This window comes from Physeter macrocephalus, chromosome 4, assembly GCF_002837175.3.
Source record: "Physeter macrocephalus isolate SW-GA chromosome 4, ASM283717v5, whole genome shotgun sequence".
NCBI classification, from domain to species: domain Eukaryota; kingdom Metazoa; phylum Chordata; class Mammalia; order Artiodactyla; family Physeteridae; genus Physeter; species Physeter macrocephalus.
The window spans coordinates 125243680-125263709 of NC_041217.1; positions in this window are offsets into that span (position 1 = coordinate 125243680).

Consider the following 20030-nt stretch of genomic DNA (forward strand, 5'->3'; position numbering starts at 1 on the left):
TAACTTGGGGAAGGATAAATTAGAGAAAATTAGGAAAAATAAAGACATGGTGTGATTCATCAATAGTCATGATTCCTTCAGGCAAGTGCAAGAAAAGTTAGCCAGATTTTAATTACATCTTATTCAAACATTTGTTAATTCAACAAATATTTAGTAAGTACCAGTTCTAAACATAAAGAATACAATATTGACCAAGTCATATTAGGGACCTGCCCTCATGAAGCTCACATTCTGCTTATATTCCTCAGACATTACTCCTTCAAAGCTCATTCTCTCACACCACCTGCTTTAGGCTGAAATAGGATTGGTCTCTGCATTTGTTCTCTGACATCATATGTTCTGATCTTTCATCATTTTTCATGTTATAATATTTTGTTTATGTGAGTTCTTCCCCCCTCTAGACTGTGATTAACTTGAAGTTAGGGCCTACAACTTACTGAACTCTGTATCTCAAGCTCTTTCCATAATGACCGGCACATAAGAAGTGGCCAATAACTGTTTATAAAATGATTGACAAGAAAAGGCATTGGATTTCCATTTTAGGAATATGGTGTACTAGTGACCTGGACAGACTATCTTGTTTAAATCAACTTATAGTGATAGATGGGAAGTCTTTTTAACTCGTCTTAAATTTATCCATAAACTAAAAATACATATGGGCTATTTGGGTGAAAAACAAGGTGAAGGCAGGAATCTAGAAAGGTAAGATATTTAAATTACTTAAAATAATAATAACTTTAGTATTTAAAATAGTTATTTATTATATTTATTAAGTAGTAACTATTTTAAAAAGTTTTTGCTTGAGAGTATTTATAAAACCAGGGAGATCAAGCCTTTGTTGTTCAGCCTTATGAAGTTTGAAGAATAGGAACAAAAATTCTAGGGCTCACTCAAGGTGGAGTATCCAATAGATCACCCCACTATAAAAAGTAAGCACCAAAGGGCAATACTCTACCATCCCTGTTCTGATGGACCGCACACACAAAAAAATTGATGATCTCAAAACTTTGTGTCAGTGAATAAAAAACTATCTTCCCTGAGAAATTATAACCAAAAACTAGACCTCAGGGCTTCCCTGGTGGCGCAGTGGTTGAGGGTCCGCCTGCTGATGCGGGGGACGCGGGTTCGTGCCCCAGTCCGGGAGGATCCCACATGCCGCGGAGTGGCTGGGCCCGTGAGCCATGGCTGCTGGGCCTGCTCGTCCAGAGCCTGTGCTCCGCAACGAGAGAGGCCACAGCAGTGAGAGGTCCGCGTACCGCAAAAAAAAAAAACAACAAAAAAAAAACTAGACCTCATATTGTTTGTGAATTGAGTTCATACTACATTGGTGGTCAGAAAAGCCTCAAGTTGAGAATTTGCTGGGAGTAGTCCTAATCAGGTAAGGCCTCTAGATACCTGCCAGAAGCAAACAACAATTCTACCTAGACCAACTCTCTTTTATCCAAGACCTTAGAGAGTGTCCACAGAAAAAGAATACCTAATTATCAGGAGTTAGTAAACAGCCAAGGACAAAAAACACATCATGAGGTAAAACCAAGCAGAAAAAAACTAACAGAATCAGATCCACAAAAAATTTAAATACTAAATTTAGCAGAAACAATATATTGACCACCCATGTTGAATACATTCAAAGAACTAAAATAGAGGTTTGATATTATGAATGAGTTAAAAACCAAATTATTTGAAAAGGGACTAAAAAGAACTTCCAGAAACTAAAATATAATAAAAAATAAATGGAAATACCTAAAAGCAAATTAGACACAGCAAAAGAGATAATCAGTAAACCGAATGATAGCATTGAAGAAATTACTCAGAATATAGTACAGAAAGACAAATAAGTATCAAGAGATGTGAATGACAAAGTGGGAAAAGCTAAAATAAAAAAAAAATTTTTTAAGTGGGAAAAGCTAACCTACTGAAGTTCCATAGGAAAAGTGAATGAGAATAGGGCAAAGACAATATTTGAATAGATAATGGCTTAGAACTAAGGAAACATAATATCATAAACTCAAGAACCCCAAAAATCCAAGTAAGAAGAATGTTGAAACTGTAGAATGTTAAAGGATCTTAAAGTCAGACAGAAAGAAAAGGTCAATTGTATTCAAAGGAGAATCAATTAGACAGATGGCTGATTTAGCTTCAGCGACAGTGGAAGCAAGACAGTGGATGATATTTTCATTATAAAGAGAGAAAATAACTCTTATTCTAGAGTATTATAGTAAAGTTATTTTCATAAATGGAGCGAATGTAATGGTATCAGGAAAATAAAGTTTTAAGTTTTCCACCAACGAACTTTCACTAAAAGAAATTATAAACAACATATTTTAGACAGAAGAAATGTGATTTCAAAGCAGGTGTGAATTTCAAGAAGTAATGAACAGCAGAAAGAACTGTAAATATTTTAATAATTCTAAACATATTTTGACCTACAAAAAATAAAACATAATATTTTAAAATAATACACTAAAATATATGACAACAATGGCATATAAGTTGGGAAAGGATGAATGGAGATACAGTATTCTAAGGTGTGTGTATATTATATCAATAGTAGGCAGATAGGTAGAGCTGATAATCAGATGTTTTGGCTGCTATCAGTTCTGACTATTCAATATCCATTTAAAATTATTGGAGCTCATAGTGTGCTGGTATCAAATATTTTGAATGTGAACTGTGGGTAAATGTTTTTAACTTTGATAAGATATGGGTGCATGTTATAATTTCTCAGATAACCATGAAGAGCATTAACAGAATATATAAATTGAAACAATTGAAGAGGAAAATGAAATGATAGACCAAAAAGAGAAGTGAATAAAAAGAAGGCCGAAAAAGAGAGAAGAAAAAATAGAACAAGGAGTAACAATAGAAATCACAAAGATGGTGAATTTAAATCCAAGTAAATCTGTAATTATGTTAAATGTAGCATACTTAAGATCTGTTTCATTTATTCTATAGAAAGTATACCTCAATAAAAAAATATCAATAGACTAACTGTTAAGTTGAAAAAGAAACTTTGTCATGTTGAATTTTAAAAGTACAACTAAATACTGCATAAATCTGAAACATTAGAATATTAAAAGGTAAAAGAAAAAACGGAAAATTCTATCATGCAAATGGTAAACCAGATAAAACTGGTATGTATAACTACAGCTGAAATAAACACATTTAAGGGAAAAAACACTGCAAGAGACAGCATGCGCTATATAATAATAAAGGGTTTAATTCATCATGAAGACATAAAAATCATATATATACAAAACCCTAAATATATAAGGTATAAATTTGAGAACTAAAAAGAAATTGAGAAATCTACCATTATAGTAGATTAGCATAGATTAGTATAGCATTCTCAGTAATTGATAGATTAAGCAGAAAAAAATAAGAGTTCATTTAAATGAAATAATTAATAAATTGATCTAATGGCAATACATAGAACACTGCAAACTAACACCAAAGAAATATACATTATCCTCAACCACAATGGAACATTGATGAAAACTGATCCTATGCTATGCAAAAAGTCAAGCCTAAATGTATTTAAAAGATTTAGGATTATATGCGTCACAATACAATTAACTTAAAATCAATAACAAAACATCAAATAGTAAAACATCATGAGTTTGGAAATTAATAAACACTTTTAAAGCCATGAGTTAAAGTGTCATAATGATAATTAGAAAATATTTAGGACTTCAAACTAGTGAGGAATACTACAATTCAAAACCTGTAATGGTTTTGAACAGCCAAAACTGTTCTTAGAATGAAATATATAAAAGCTTAAAACTTAGAAAAGACTAACTAAAAATTAAATAGCAAAACATCCATCTTGAGAATTAAAAAAAAAAAAAATCTAAGGTAAAAGAAGAAAAATACCTTTAAAGAGAGCAAAATAGTGATCCTTAAAACATACATATGTTGGATCTTTAAAAACTGTCAAAATTGACAGGTCTCTGCTACAATTCATTAATCAAAAGTGAGAGAGAAAGCAAAATAAGCAATATTGTAAATGAAAAAGAGACATTACACATTCAGCAGATATTTAAAAGATGAGCAAATACTCTGATCAACTTTATGAAAACAGTTTGAAAACTTAGATGAAATAGATACATTCCTTTAAAAATGCAACAAAAACTCATTTGAAAAGAAATAGAAAGTCCAACTAGGATTAATGACAACCATTAAGTAGTTGAGTCAGTATGTCAAAATCTTTTCACAAAATTACAGGCCCAAATGACCTTGTTTGCAAGTTTGAATATATTTTATAAAACAGTCAACAAACAAATCTATTATCACAAAATATTCCAGATTATAGGGTAAAAGAGGAAACAGTTGCATTTCATGTTATGAGCCTAGGTTAATTTGATTCCAAAACCTTAAATGGACAGAACAAGAGAGGAAAATAAAGACCAATCTTGCTCATGAACATAGATACAAATAACTCATACTAAATTTAATACCAAAACTTAAAAGGATAGTACAAGGAAGGAAAAGTAAAGAACAACTCACACACACACAAAAAAGACACATAAGGTCACACACACACACACACACACACACACACACGTGTATGTTAGAAATACAGAATGTATGTGTGTATATATATACACACACATATGTGTATACGTACATTAAATACACAGAAAATATATATGGGTCAATCACATGGGGAAGAAATGAGATTGGATCCTACCTCAGACCATATGCTGAAATCAATTCCAGATATATTAAACTTCTAGAAAAGATATTGTGATTTCATAAATATTGTTTCTCCCAAATATTAAAAAAAACTACAAAATAAAAATACCTGATGGGACTACAACCAATTTAGTCTTCTCGCTCTCTTTGTCTATCAATTATCCCTAGCCATTTTGAGTCCTCACCTGAGCCCTATTTAATTCTAGCAACTCAAATGCCATTTCTGATAACTGCCCTAAATCATCTCATCAGAAAGAAACATTAAGCTATGCTATTACCCTGCCTTCCTTATTTTCTTTCATTTCTTGAGAAGAAACTGGGGAAAGGATCAAGCCTGCACATAAAAGTACTGCCAATCTCACAATCCACCACTGCTTAATTCAATTGGGAGTTTTGTTTTGGCTTTTTCTTTCCTCAATTGGTAGTCATGGGTAGGAACGAGGTAAACGTTTCATTTATATTTTGTTTGTTCACAAAGATTCTAAATTTGTAAGAACCTATTTATATTTGGCAAGCATTATTGTCAAACAGCTCTGAATATCCAAGCTTCTCAAATGCTCCATTAACTGAGTTTCTCTACGAAAAGTGGCAGATACATCCTGTCAACTTTGACTCTCGGCATTGCATGTCTTTTTATTCATTCATTTACTTATTCATTCTCAATTCACTTTATGTATGTCTAGTCTATTTCTCTCACTTATATCTAAACCATCACCTAAGACATCCAAAACCCTCTTATTGATTTTGTTTTCATTAGTAAACAAAATAGACAATTTTTTTTCTCTCGTGGAATTTAAATTCAAGTGGATCTAAAACAGAAAATAATAATATAAATAATAAATTAATTTGTTATTAAGTTAGAAGATAATAAGCACTTTGGAAAAAAAAGACAGCATGGTGAAAGGGCTGGAGAGCTGGGTAGCAGTTAAGTTTATAAAAGGGATCAAACAAGGTTGCCTGAATAAGAAGACACCTGAGGAAAGATTTGAAGCAGGCGAGGAAATGCATAAGGATTTTTCCTGGCATTTAGCAATGGTGCTGAAAATCGGCCCTATGATAAAATTTTGGGCTCATTATACTATCCTTCAAAAGTGCTTAACATTTCAGAAGGATAAGCATGATGATGTATACTTGCCCCCTTGGTCCTGAAAAACAAATTGTGTTGTAGTGAAAAAGTAAATATTTCAGAGTTAGAAAAACTTAAGTTCTTATCTCATTTCCAAAATTTAATAGTCTTATATCCCTAGGCAATTTTTTTTTGGAAAATGTTGAAAATAAATTTATTTGGGAAAGTTCAAGATATCTTACATTACCAAACATAAGGTGATCATGAAATAAGGCAATTCCCCACTTTTCCAGAAGAAGATCCAATTAAAGATTTTTTTTCAGTCAATTTGAACATACAAATACTTAGGGATGCAAGGAAGGTAGTCAAATGTCTACTTATAATATTAAACTAATTACCTTATTTATGTATATTAAAAATTTATGTAAAATAATAAAGTAATTATTAATATTGCTTTATTCCACTCTAATGTCATGATTGTTTTTAAAAATTCTTCACTGTATCTTTTACCTCAGTCTCTTAGTCATCACTAGGAAAGTTTTAAAGTTTTTAAACAAATTTTTTCCACAGAATATTTTCTTTTAATTTTTATTGGAGTTTGGTTCCTTTACAATGTTGTGTTAGCCTCCACTGCACAAAAAAATGAATCAGGCATACACATATAGATATACCCTCCCTTTTGGACTTCCCTCCCATTTAGGTTACCACAGTGCATTAGGTAGAGTTCCCTGTGCTATACAGTATGCTCCTATCAGTTGTCTATTTTAACATAGTATCAATAATGTATATGTCTCAATCCCAGTCTCCCAATTCCTCTCACCCCACCACTTTCCCCCTTGGTATCCATATATTTGTTCTCTATGTCTCTGTCTCTATTTCTCTTTTGCAAATAAGATCATCTATACCATTTTAATAGATTCCACATATATACATTATTATACATTATTTGTTTTTCTCTTTCTGACTTACTTCACTCTCTAGGTCCATCCATGTTTCTACAAATGACCCAATTTCATTCCATTTTATGGCTGAGTAATATTCCATTGTATATATGTAGCACATCTTATTTATCCATTCCTCTGTTGATGGACATTTAGGTTGCTTCCATATCCGGACTATTGTAAATAGTGGTGCTGTGAACATTGGGGTGCATGTGTTTTATTTGAATGATGGTCTTCTCTGGGTATATGCCCAGTAGTGGGACTGTTGGGCCATGTGGTAGTTCTATTTTTGTTTTTTTAAGGAACCTCTATACTGTTCTCCATAGTGGCTGTATCAATTTACATTCCCACCAACAGTGCAAGAGGGTTCCCTTTTCTCCACACCCACTCCAGCATTTATGGTTTGTAGATTTTTTGATGACGGCCATTTTGACCAATGTGAGGTGATACCTCATTGTAGTTTTGATTTGCATTTCTCTAATAATTAGTGATATTGAGCATCTTTTCATTTGTTTGTTGACCATCTGTATGTCTTCTTTGGAGAAATGTCCACTTAGGCCTTCTGCCTATTTTTTCATTGGGTTGTTTGTTTTTTTGATATTGAGCTGTATGAGCGGCTTGTATATTTTGAAGATTAATCCTTTGTCAGTTGCTTCATCTGCAAATATTTCCCCCCATTCTGAGGGTTGTCTTTTCATCTTGTTTATGGTTTTCTTTGCTATGCAAAAGCATTTAAGTTTAATTAGATCCCATTTGTTTACATTTGTTTTAATTTTCGTTGCTTTAGAAGATGGGTCAAAAATGATCTTGCTGTGATTTATGTCAGAGAGTGTTCTGCCTATGTTTTCCTCTATGAGTTTTATAGTATCTGGTCTTACATTTAGGTATTTAATCCATTTTGAGTTTATTTTTGTGTATAGAGTTAGAATCAAATTCTAATTTGATTCTTTTATATGTAGCTATCCAGTTTTCTCAGCACCACTTATTGAAGAGGCAGTCTTCTCTCCATTGTAAATTCATTGACTTTTCTCCGTTGTCTATTCTCCATTTTGCCACCTTTGTCATAGATTAGGTGACCATAGGTGCATGGGTTTATCTCTGGGTTTTCTATCCTGTTCCATTAATCTATATTTCTGTTTTTATGCCAGTGCTATACTGTCTTGATTACTGTAGCTTTGTAGTATAGTCTGAAGTTAGGGAATCTGATTCTTCCAGCTCCATTTTTCTTTCTCAGGATTGCTTTGGCTATTCAGGATCTTTTGTGTTTCCATACAAATTGTAAAATTTTTTGTTGTAGTTCTGTGAAAAATGCCATTGATAATTTGATAGGGATGGCATTGAATCTGTAGACTGCTTCCTGTAGTACAGTCATGTTCACAATACTGATTCTTCCAATCCAAGAACATGGTAAATTTCTCCATCTGTTTACATCATCTTTAATTTCTTTCATCAGTGTTTTATAGTTTTCTAAGCACAGGTCTTTTGCCTCCTTAGGTAGGTTTATTCCTAGGAATTTGTTCTTTTTGTTGCAATGGTAAATGGGATTGTTTCCTTAATTTCTCTTTCTGCCCTTTTGTTGTTAGTGTATAGGAATGCAAGAGATTTCTGTGCATTAATTTTGTATCCTGCAACCTTACCAAATTCACTGATTAGCTCTAGTAGTTTTCTGGTGGCATCTTTAGGATTTTCTATGTATAGTATCATGTCACCTGCAAACAGTGACAGTTTTACTTCTTCTTTTCCAATTTGTATTCCCCTGGAATAAACCACACTTGATCATGGTGTATGATGTTTTTAATGTGTTGTTGGATTCTGTTTGCTAGTATTTTGTTGAGGAATTTTGCGTCTGTGTTCATCAGTGATATTGGCCTGTAATTTTCTTTTTTTGTGATATCTTTGTCATGTTTTGGTATCAGGATGATGGTAGCCTGGTTGAATGAGTTTGGGAGTGTTCCACTCTCTGCAATTTCTTGGAAGAGTTTGAAAGGATAGGTGTTAGTTCTTCTCTAAATGTTTGATAGAATTCACCTGTGAAGCCATCTGGTCCCTGGAGTTCTTCTCTAAATGTTTGATAGAATTCACCTGTGAAGCCATCTGGTCCCTGGACTTTTGTTTGCTGGAAGATTTTTAATTACGGTTTCAATTTTGTTACTTGTGATTGGTCTGTTCATATTTTCTATTTCTTCTTGGTTCAGTCTTGGAAGGTTGTACTTTTCTGAGAATTTGTCCATTTCATCCAGATTGTCCATTTTATTGGCATATAGTTGCTTGTAGTACTCTTTTATGATCCTTTGTATTTCTATGGTGTCAGTTGTAACTTCTCCTTTTTCATTTCTAATTTTACTGATTTGAGTACTCTCTCTTTTTTCTTGATGAGTCTGGCTAAAGGTTTATCAATTTTGTTTACTTCTCAAAGAGCCAGCTTTTAGTTGTATTGATCTTTGTTATTGTTTTCTGCATTTCTATTTCATTTACTTCTGCTCTGATCTTTATGACGTCTTTCCTTCTACTAACTTTGGGTTTTGTTTGTTCTTCTTTCTCTAGTTGCTTTACATGTAAGGTTAGGTTGTTTATATGAGGTCTTTCTTGTTTCTTGAGGTAGGCTTGTACTGCTATAAACTTCCATCTTAGAACTTCTTTTGCTGTGTCCCATAGGTTTTGGGTCATCATGTTTTCGTTGTCATTTGTTTTTAGGTATTTTTTTATTTCCTCTTTAATTTCTTCAGTGATCTCTTGGTTATTTAGAAGTGCATTGTTTAACCTCCATGTGTTTGTATTTTTCATAGTTTTTATTTTCCTGTAATTGATTACTAATCTTATAGCATTGTGGTCAGAAAAGATGCTTGATAAAATTTCAATTTTCTTAAATTTACTGAGGCTTGATTTGTGATCCACGGTGTGATCTATCCTAGAGAATGTTCCATGAGCACAAGAGAAGAAAGTGTATTCTGCCACTTTTGGGTGGACTGTCCTATAAATATCAATTAAGTCTATTTGGTCTATTGTGTCATTTAAAGTTTTGTGTTTCCTTAATTATTTTCTGTTTGGATGATCTGTCCATTGGTGTAAGTGGGGTGTTAAAGTCCCCCTCTATTATTGTTACTGTCAATTTCTCCTTTTATGGCTGTTATGGCTGTTAGCATTGGCCTTATGTATTGAGGTGCTCCTATGTTGGGTGCATGGATATTTACAATTGTTATATCTTCTTCTTGGATTGATCCCTTGATCATTATGTAGTGTCCTTCCTTGTCTCTTGTAATAGTCTTTATTTTAAAGTCTATCTTGTCTGATATGAGTATTGGTACTCCAGCTTTCTTTTGATTCCCATTTGCATGGAATACCCTTTTCCATCACCTCACTTTCTGTCTGTATGTGTCCCTAGGTCTGAAGTGGGTCTATTGTAGACAGCATATATACAGGTCTTGTTTTTGTATCCATTTAGCTAGCCTGTGTCTTTTGCTTGAAGCATTTAATCCATTTACATTTAAGGTAATTTTTCTCTATTATTGTTACTGTCAATTTCTCCTTTTATGGCTGTTATGGCTGTTAGCATTGGCCTTATGTATTGAGGTGCTCCTATGTTGGGTGCATGGATATTTACAATTGTTATATCTTCTTCTTGGATTGATCCCTTGATCATTATGTAGTGTCCTTCCTTGTCTCTTGTAATAGTCTTTATTTTAAAGTCTATCTTGTCTGATATGAGTATTGGTACTCCAGCTTTCTTTTGATTCCCATTTGCATGGAATACCCTTTTCCATCACCTCACTTTCTGTCTGTATGTGTCCCTAGGTCTGAAGTGGGTCTATTGTAGACAGCATATATACAGGTCTTGTTTTTGTATCCATTTAGCTAGCCTGTGTCTTTTGCTTGAAGCATTTAATCCATTTACATTTAAGGTAATTTTTTGTTCCTATTACCATTTTCTTAATTGTTTTGGGTTTGTTCTTTAGGACTTTTTCTTTTCTTGTGTTTCTCACCTAGAAAAGTTCCTTTAGCATTTGTTGTACTGCTGGTTTGGTGGTGCTGAATTCTCTTAGCTTTTGCTTGTCTGTAAAGCTTTTGATTTCTCCGTCTATTCTGAATGAGATCCTCGCTGAAGTGTAATTTCGGTTGTAGGTTTTTCCCTTTCATCACTTTAAACATGTCCTGCCATTCCCTTCTGGCCTGCAAAGTTTCTGCTGAAAAATCAGCTGATAACCTTATAGGGATTCCCTTGTAGGTTATTTGTTGTTTTTCCCTGCTGCTTTTAATATTTTTTCTTTGTATTTAATTTTTGATAGTTTGATTAATATGTGTCTTGGCGTGTTTCTCCTTGGGTTTATCCTGTATGGAACTCTCTGTGCTTCCTGGACTTGGCTGACTATTTCTTTTCCCATGTTAAGGATGTTTTCGACTATAATCTCTTCAAATATTTTCTCAGTCCCTTTCCGTTTCTCTTCTTCTTCTGGGACCCCTATAATTCAAATGTTGGTGCGTTTGATGTTGTCCCAGAGGTCTCTGAGACTGTCCTCAACTCTTTTCATTCTTTTTTCTTTATTCTGTTAGGCAATTTTCTTAACTCTCTTCACTTTAATTTACCCATCTGTAAAAAATGAGTGTAACAAATCCCTTTCATATGATTGGGATTGTGATTAGCTTTATATCAATATTATATTAAGTATTCAATGGATGGTATAAGCATATAGTTTTATATATATATATATATGATACCATAAAAGCCAAAGGAAAAGGAATATTCAAGAAAAAAGAAAGTCAAACAAAGCCAAAGACAAAAAGAAGTCAAATAAAATAAGTACCAAAAAGTATCCATTGAATTTGCTAGCTAAAAAATGTGTTTATGAAGTTTTAAGAGACAAAAACCCAAATTAGATGTGCTTAAGCAAAACCAGTATACCTCACATGGCTGATATACCCATAAGTAGCTAGAAATTTGAAAAATTTTATCAGCATGGTCATTCTCTCCATCTCTTGGCCCTGCTTTTCCCTATGCTGACTTCATGACTTTGCTATTAAAAAAATTGTCTCTCTCCTCTCTTGCAACACAGCATCTTCAGGCTTACATTCTTTTAACTCCATGTCCTGAAGAAATAACATTTCTTTTAAACAGTCCCTTCAAAACCCTCTAATTGGGTTGGTTTTTTTCATAAAGCATATCACTAAAGAAACCACTTACCAATGAGACACTATTCTGATTTACTGAGCTTTAGTGATATGCCCTACTTGCACTGACTTGTCCACTTGAATGTAAGCTCCATTAAGGGAGAGAATCTAGAATAGAGATTCTATAAGAGTACCTGACAGATAATAGGTACTCAGTAAATAAATGTTGAAGGTTCCAATTCTGGCTATAGCAGATTATCTTGTATCAAACCAGCTCTACTACTAAGTAAGTAGGAAAACTGAAGAAACTTTGATTCAACAACATAATGTTTTCACACACACACACACACACACACACACACACACACACGCACATACCAGAGAGTTTCCAAGAGACTTCAGTGGCCATGATCCCATAAAGGTGAGAAGGGCAAGAAGGTAGTAAGATCTATATTTGGCACTGTTTTTCTCAAGTTATTTGCTAGAAGCTAAAAGGCTGAGAAATTGAGGTAAACTTTCAGAAGTCTTATAAAACTGAGAAGACAAACGTTGGATTTCAGAATCTACTGAGGTAAACAAACTCAGTAAATGTCCCAGGCATTCAGTTGATATCCCTGAATAGCTACATGTTAAAATAAGTTGCAAAATGGAAAAAACACCTGGAATGTAAAAGACTAGTCAATTTCAGTCTGACATATAAATAATTTAGAAGTTGTCACTACCATCACTTGACCTAATTTATATTTATAAAATATTCCATTCAACAACAGCAGACTATACATTCTTTCAAGGACCAACAAAACATATACCATGATAGGCTATATTCTGGATTATAAAGAAACCTTAACAAATTTAAAAGAATTGAAATTATACAGAGTGTTCTCTGATCACAATGGAATCAAATGAGAAATCAATAACACAAAGATGCAGAAAATCTCCAAACCCACACTAACTCTAAATAACCCATGAGTAAAAGAGGAACTCTCAAGGAAAAGAAAATTTAAATACATTGAAATGAATGAAAATGAAAATACTTCCTAACAATTTTGTGAGACACAATTAAAGTACTAAAATCAGTCAATTGTAATGCAATGTGATAAGTGCTACAATGGAGTGGGAAATTTATAACACTAAATGCTTATATTTGAAAAGAGGGAAAATTCCAAATCAACAATCTAAGCTCCCATCTCAAAAACTTAAAAAAGGAAGAGCAAAATAAGCCAAATGCAAGCAGAAGGGAAGAAATAATAAAAAGCAGAAATCAATAAAGTCAGTGAAACAAAAGCTGGTTCTTTGAAAAGATTTATAAAATTGACAAGCCTGTTGCAATACTAACAGAAGAAAGATATAAATTATTAATATCAGGAATAAAACAGACAAGATCACTACTGACCCTGAAGATATCAAAATAAAAATAAGGAAATACTACAAACAACTCTACACCCATAAGTTTGATGACTTCGATGAAATGAATGTATCAATTTCTCAAAAAACACAAACTACCACAACTCACCCAAAATGTAATAGATAATTCAAATAGCCCTAAAACTATTAAGAAAAACAAATTCATAACTTAACATTTCCAAAAAAAGGAATCACTGGGCCCAAACGTTTTCACTGGAGAATTCTACTAAACATTTAAAGAAGAATTAACATGATTCTACACAATATACTAATAAGAGAAATCAAAGGTTTATTTCATTAGAGAGATATAGCATGCTCATGAATTGGAAGACTTAATATGGTAAAGATATCAATTCTCCCCAAATTGATACACAAGTTTAACATAATTCTTGTCAAACTCCCAGCAAGATTTCTGTAGATACCAATAAGACTATTCTAAAATTAATGTAGCAAGGCAAAGGAACTAGATTAGCTGCTATGGACTGAATGTTTGTCTCTCCCAAAATTCACATGTTGAAACCCTAATCCCTAACATTATGGTATTTTTATTTTATTTTTTATTTTTATTTTTTATTTTTTTTAATTTTTATTTATTTATTTTGGCTGTGTTGGGTCTTTGTTGCTGTGCGTGGGCTTTCTCTAGTTGTTACTCTTTGTTGAGGTGCATGGGCTTCTCACTGCGGTGGCTTCTCTTGCTGCAGAGCACGGGTTCTAGGCACGTGGGCTTAAGTAGTTGCAGTATGTGGGCTCAGTAGTTGTAGCGCACGGGCTTAGTTGCTTCGCGGCATGTGGGATCTTCCCAGACCAGGGATCGAACCCGTGCCCTCTGCATTGGCAGGCGGATTCTCAACCACTGCGCCACCAGGGAAGCCCCATTATGGTATTTTTAGATAAGGCTTTTGGGAAGTAGTTAGGTCATGAGAGTGGAGCTTTCATGATGGGCTTAATAACTTTATAAGAAGAGACAGGAGAGAGCTTGCTTCCTCTCTTCTCTCTGCCGTGTGAAGACACAGCCAGAAGACAGCTATCTGTGGTTTTGCAAAACATTAACATTGGGAGAAACTGGGTAAAGCATTTATGGGACCTCTCTGTATTACTTCTTTTAACTACATGTAAATCTATAATTATCTCAAGATTAAAAATTTAATTTAAAATAAATTATTGTTGAAGTAATAAATGTAGTGTGTGAACTAAGAATAAAGGAAAAATAATTCTCCAAAGAAATTATGGTGGTGTTACTAGAAGAATAGAGAGTGAATATTGTGTGCAAACACACAGCTGTCCAACATAGAAAGACATCATCAAAACTTATTTACTCCTATTACTAGATGTTATTGTTTCATATTTACATTATTTATCATCAAGGATTTGGAAAAGCAAACATGATTTGTCTTTCCTCTACCAATGGCAATCTTGGAATTGCTTACTTTCTGATATAGTCTTTAATAACACTTTGGAAAAATACACACATAACCTCCTACTACATCAAAGATGATAACGTGTTTTAGAGATGGGGCAATAAAATAAATAAATTAGATTTACAAATAACACCTTCCTGTTGACCTCAAAATTTTATAAATTAGAGAGTTGTACAGAATATCTAAAGCCACCGTTACAGAGTAATGAGCTTAACAAGTTCTTAATAGTTATCATTATAGTATTTAAGGTTATTTTTTAAAGATGTCCTGCCTCCATATTCCCTGTGTTCAAATTACAGAAGTCTGTCTCAGCTAAGCAGGAGAATGGAAGCACAAGGAGTGGGAAGTTGGCCAAGTTACCATTAGCACCAATCAGCATCCTCTCTATACTCACAGAGGGCTTGGAACTGGACTATCAAGGAAGCAGACTCCAAAAAAGCAGGTCTTTCTTGGATTCACCAGAGGCTTTTTAACTGCCTCCAAAAGTAAAAACGTCATTTATGCAGACCACTGAGGAGAGTGTGGCTTGTAATTGGATATACCACTTCACACTACAATGGTACCGTGTTCAAGCATCCATTGCAAGGAATAAATATTATCACTCTACAAAGCAGTATATAAGCCTTGTTAGAGAGGCAAATACAGTGGTGTGTAATTGGCAAAGTGGCCTATAAGGTGCCTTTCTAATTTAAGATTTCACAATTTCATAAATAGTACTAAATTTTTTTTTGTTTTTTTTTTTTGTTTTTTTAAATTTTTTTGTGGTACATGGGCCTCTCACTGTTGTGGCCTCTCCCGTTGTGGAGCACAGGCTCCAGACGCACAGGCTCAGCGGCCATGGCTCACGGGCCTAGCCGCTCCGCAGCACGTGGGATCTTCCCAGACCGGGGCACGAATCCGTGTCCCCTGCATTGGCAGGTGGACTTGCAGCCACTGCGCCACTAGGGAAGCCCAAGTACTAAATGTTAATGATAATGAGAGTTCACAGGTGTATGATGCTTTATGTTTGAAAATCACTTTCACTTCAAGTATTGCATTTTATTCTTACAATCGGCCCTATGAGGCAATTATTCTTCCTTTTACAAATGAGAAACTGAGGTTTGAAGAGGTGATGTGACTCTAGAAGAATATAAAGCCAGTGAGTGGTGGCATGTGGACCTGAACCCAGGTCTCACTATATGCAATTCTCTGGCTCTCTAATGAGACCATATCCTATTAACAATGTATCTGGTACCAGAGGAGCAATGGAAATAAAATAATACTTTCAAAGAAATACAATTAGCTCTAAATTCTTTTACCTACTATCCAATTATATTAAGAAAGTGGCTTGGTTACAAATCTGAGAACTGGATAGACTGGGAATGGTAGTCAGAAGACCCCCATTCAACTGCCAGTAATGGATTACTTCTTTACTTTTTATTGATATGCAGCATACTCTTTTACAGACCTCAGGCACATTTACACAGGACAGTAATAAAAGACAGTGCCTGAACCAAGGATTACAGACTGTGCATGTAAAACAGAAGCAGAGTGGATATACACTCATAGAGATTTACACAGACACACACACACACATACATACACACACACACACACACACACACTCACAAAACTGCTGGTATCTGAATGAAAAGAAGCTGACTCCTGACACTCAAGCCAAAATTTAATGGTTAGCAAATAAGAAGCCATTTTCCTAGGAAGCATAATTTGAATTGGGTAAGATGGGTTGCTTTTCTAAGGTCTGCAGAAGACCATTTTTCAAGGTTCAGGCTATTATTAATAGCTTTTATTTTTTTCTAAAACTATTTTGTGGCTGGCACTGAACTAGGAGAAATTTACATATATTATGCCTACTCATTACAAAAATACTACAGGGTAGGTATTTCTATCCACATTTAACAGAAATACAGACTAAGGTTCAAGATGTTAAAATTACGTGCTTAAGATGTTACAGCTGGTAACTAGGACTCCAGTCTAACTATGTTGGACTATAAAATCTACTTTCCTTTTTAACCATCATAACCCAGTTTGATTTTATGAATGTGGTCACCCATCTTTTCCATCTCTTATCACAGATATTTGGCAGGCATTAGAGTTAGGCAAAGTGGGGATACTCTTTTATGCCCCTCTTCTGTCATTTGATAGTAGGAAGAAGTGAAAGGCTCTCTTGCTTTGGGGAGGTACTCATGTACCAAAAGTAAACAAAATATCAACTGTACAATATAGTACTGGCACAGGGATATACTTACAGACTAATGGAATAGAATTGTGTCTAGAAATAAACCCATATATACATAGACAATTAATTTTGACAAGGGTGCCAAGACAACTCAATAGGGAAAGAACAGTCTCTTCAATAAATTATGCTGGTAAAGCTGGATAAGCACATGCAAAATAGTGAACCTGGACCCCCTACTTCTTACCTTATACAAAAATTAACTCAAAATGGATCAAAGACTTAAATGTAAGAGCTAAAACTATAAAACTATTAGCAAGAAAACAGGGATAAATCTTCATGACTTTGGATTTGGCAATGAATTCTGAGATTTGACACCAAAAGCACATGCAACAAAAGATGGTAGCTACATTAAAAGATAGATAGGGCTTCCCTGGTGGCGCAATGGTTGAGAGTCCGCCTGCCGATGCAGGGGACACGGGTTCGTGCCCCGGTCCGGAAGGATCCCACATGCCGCGGAGCAGCTAGGCCTGTGAGCCATGGCCGCTGAGCCTGCGCATCCGGAGCCTGTGCTCCGCAATGGGAGAGACCACAACAGTGAGAGGCCCGCGTACAGCAAAAAAAAAAAAAAGATAGATAAATTAACCTTCTTAAAAATAAAAACTTAGGTCCATCAAAAGACACTCATATCCATTCATATATATCAAGAAAGTAGAAAGATGACCTACAGAATGAGAGAAAATATTTGTAAATCATATATCTGATAAGGGTTTAGTTTCAAGAATGTATAAAGAACACTTAAACAAAAAAAGACAAACAACCCAATTAAATAATATGCAAACTACTTGAATAGACATTTCTCTAAAGAAGATATAGAAATGGCTAACAAGCATATAAAAAGATGTTCAATGATTGGCCATTAAGGAAATTCAAATCAAAACCACAATGGTATACTACTTCACACCCACTAGGAAGGCTGTTAAGTTAATACATACATACATACATAAACTAACAAGTGTTGGTGAGGATGTATAGGAACCTTCACATATTCCTAATGAGAATGTAAAATGTTGCAGTAACTTTGGAAAATAGCTTTGTGTTTCCTCAAAAGATTAAACATAGAATTATAATATGACTCAGCAATTCCACTCCTAGGTATATACCCCAAAGAACTGAAAATGGGTACTCAAGCAAACACTTGTTCCTGAGTGTTCAGAGCAACACTATTTACAATAGTTAAAAGGTGGAAACAACCTAAATGTTTGTCAACAGCTGAATGGATAAGCAAATTGTGGAGTATTACACAATGTAATATTATTCAGTCATAAAAAGGAATCAAATACTGATATATACAACTTGAATGAACCTCAAAAACATTATGCTGAAAAAAGCAAGATGTAAAAGGTCACATGTATGAGTCCTTTGATGAGAAGTGTCATGAATAGGAAAATCCATAGAGACAGAAATCAATTAGTAGCGCCAGAGATGAGAGTAGGGGAAAATAGAGAGTGATTACTTATAGAGTACAAGGTAGGGATGTTCTTATGTGATGAAAATGTTTAGAAACTAGAGAGGTGGTGGTTTCCCAACACTGTGAGTGCACTAAATGACAATGAATTGTATACTTTAGAGAGGTTAATTGTATGTTATTTGAATTTCACTTCAATAAAAAACAAGTGAGCAGTTCTGAGCTCAGTCATGAGCTCAAACATCTTTGCTACTTTATTTCTGAGATAAACTTGGGTCGACTCTGATCTCTGTGTTTATTATATTCCCTATCTAAATTCCTTGCTTTCATATATCTCATTTTTCACCACTATAACTAGATCACAAGGAGATCAAGCACCCCACTTCATTTAGCTCCTATGTCTTTAAGTAATGTCCAAAATACACATCTTTGACCTAATAAAATGTCCGTATATCCTCAGCCTTTTAATGATATATTAACATTTTTTTGAACTTCTCTCCATAAATATCATGAGAAAAGCTTTATAATCAAATATCTTTTGATGTCATCAAAGCACTGAGAAAATGACTGTCATCCAGGAGAAAAATATCAATACCAAATTGATTTTGTTAGCATTCAAACAGCACCACAGAAAAACTAAGAAAACCTAATTTTGATTTGATCAAAACTTTTTGCAACTGTAAAATAAGATAAAAGGTACAATGAAGAGAATTGGAATGACTTAGAAATATTCATCAAGTCAGCAACTAACAGAATCACACGTTACCATCTTGACATCTTTAACAGTGACTTCAGATTATATGATTCTCATGGACTGGCAGATGTGGCCAGGGCTAAATCTGGTTTTGGAATTTTTTTAAAAACCCTCTTTGTAGTCTAGACAATGTTGCACTTTTTTAAACTTTGGAGGAGTTACTTAATTTTCAGAGGATTTTTTTCAAGCACAAAATGTGGTCATATGTGGAAAAATGTTTTGTGAAAATACAAAAAAACACCAAAAAAAACTACAGTATAAAATAACATTCTTTACACACTCTCTGTAAAAATTGGTGACAAAAAATATTTATAACAATTAAAGCTGCTGGATCATGTAATGAGATTTTTAACAAGTGTATTCATTCATTCAACATTTATTGGACTTAACATATGGTAGGTAACATAATAGGTACTGGGAATATGGAAGACAAAGAGAAAGTCTTTGACCTCAATTTGTTCTCCATATGATAAGTGCTACAACTTAAAGACAGGATACAGTCAGAGGACAGATGGAATATGATGATTATGATGGAAAGCATCAAAGGATGCTTCCTATGAGATGTTATATCAAAGCATCACTTCAATCCTGAGAGATGGGTTCAGCAAATCAACAAAAACTAAAACTAAATCTCTGTCTGAGAGTTAAACAGACAAAGGCACCTAGTCATGATAAATGATGTTGTATGGGGAGAAATGCAAGTATTTTAATAGAAAAAAAAGGACAGGAAGGAAGAGTTATATAAGTTCAAGCTAAAATGCTAAGCAAGGATCAAATCATGAAGGAAATTAAATCAGGTGACTTGAAAAGGAGTGTGCCCTTGATATGGAAGACATTCAGAAAGAATCAAATGCTTTGAACATATGAGAGATTTGATAATATTTGCAGTTGAGTACAAACCTGGATTGCAGTATGATACATAGGCTGAAGAGACTTCATTTCTAGCAATATTGGAGACTAGATGGTAGACTAGATGTGTGTAAAACCCTTCCAGTACAAAAAAAA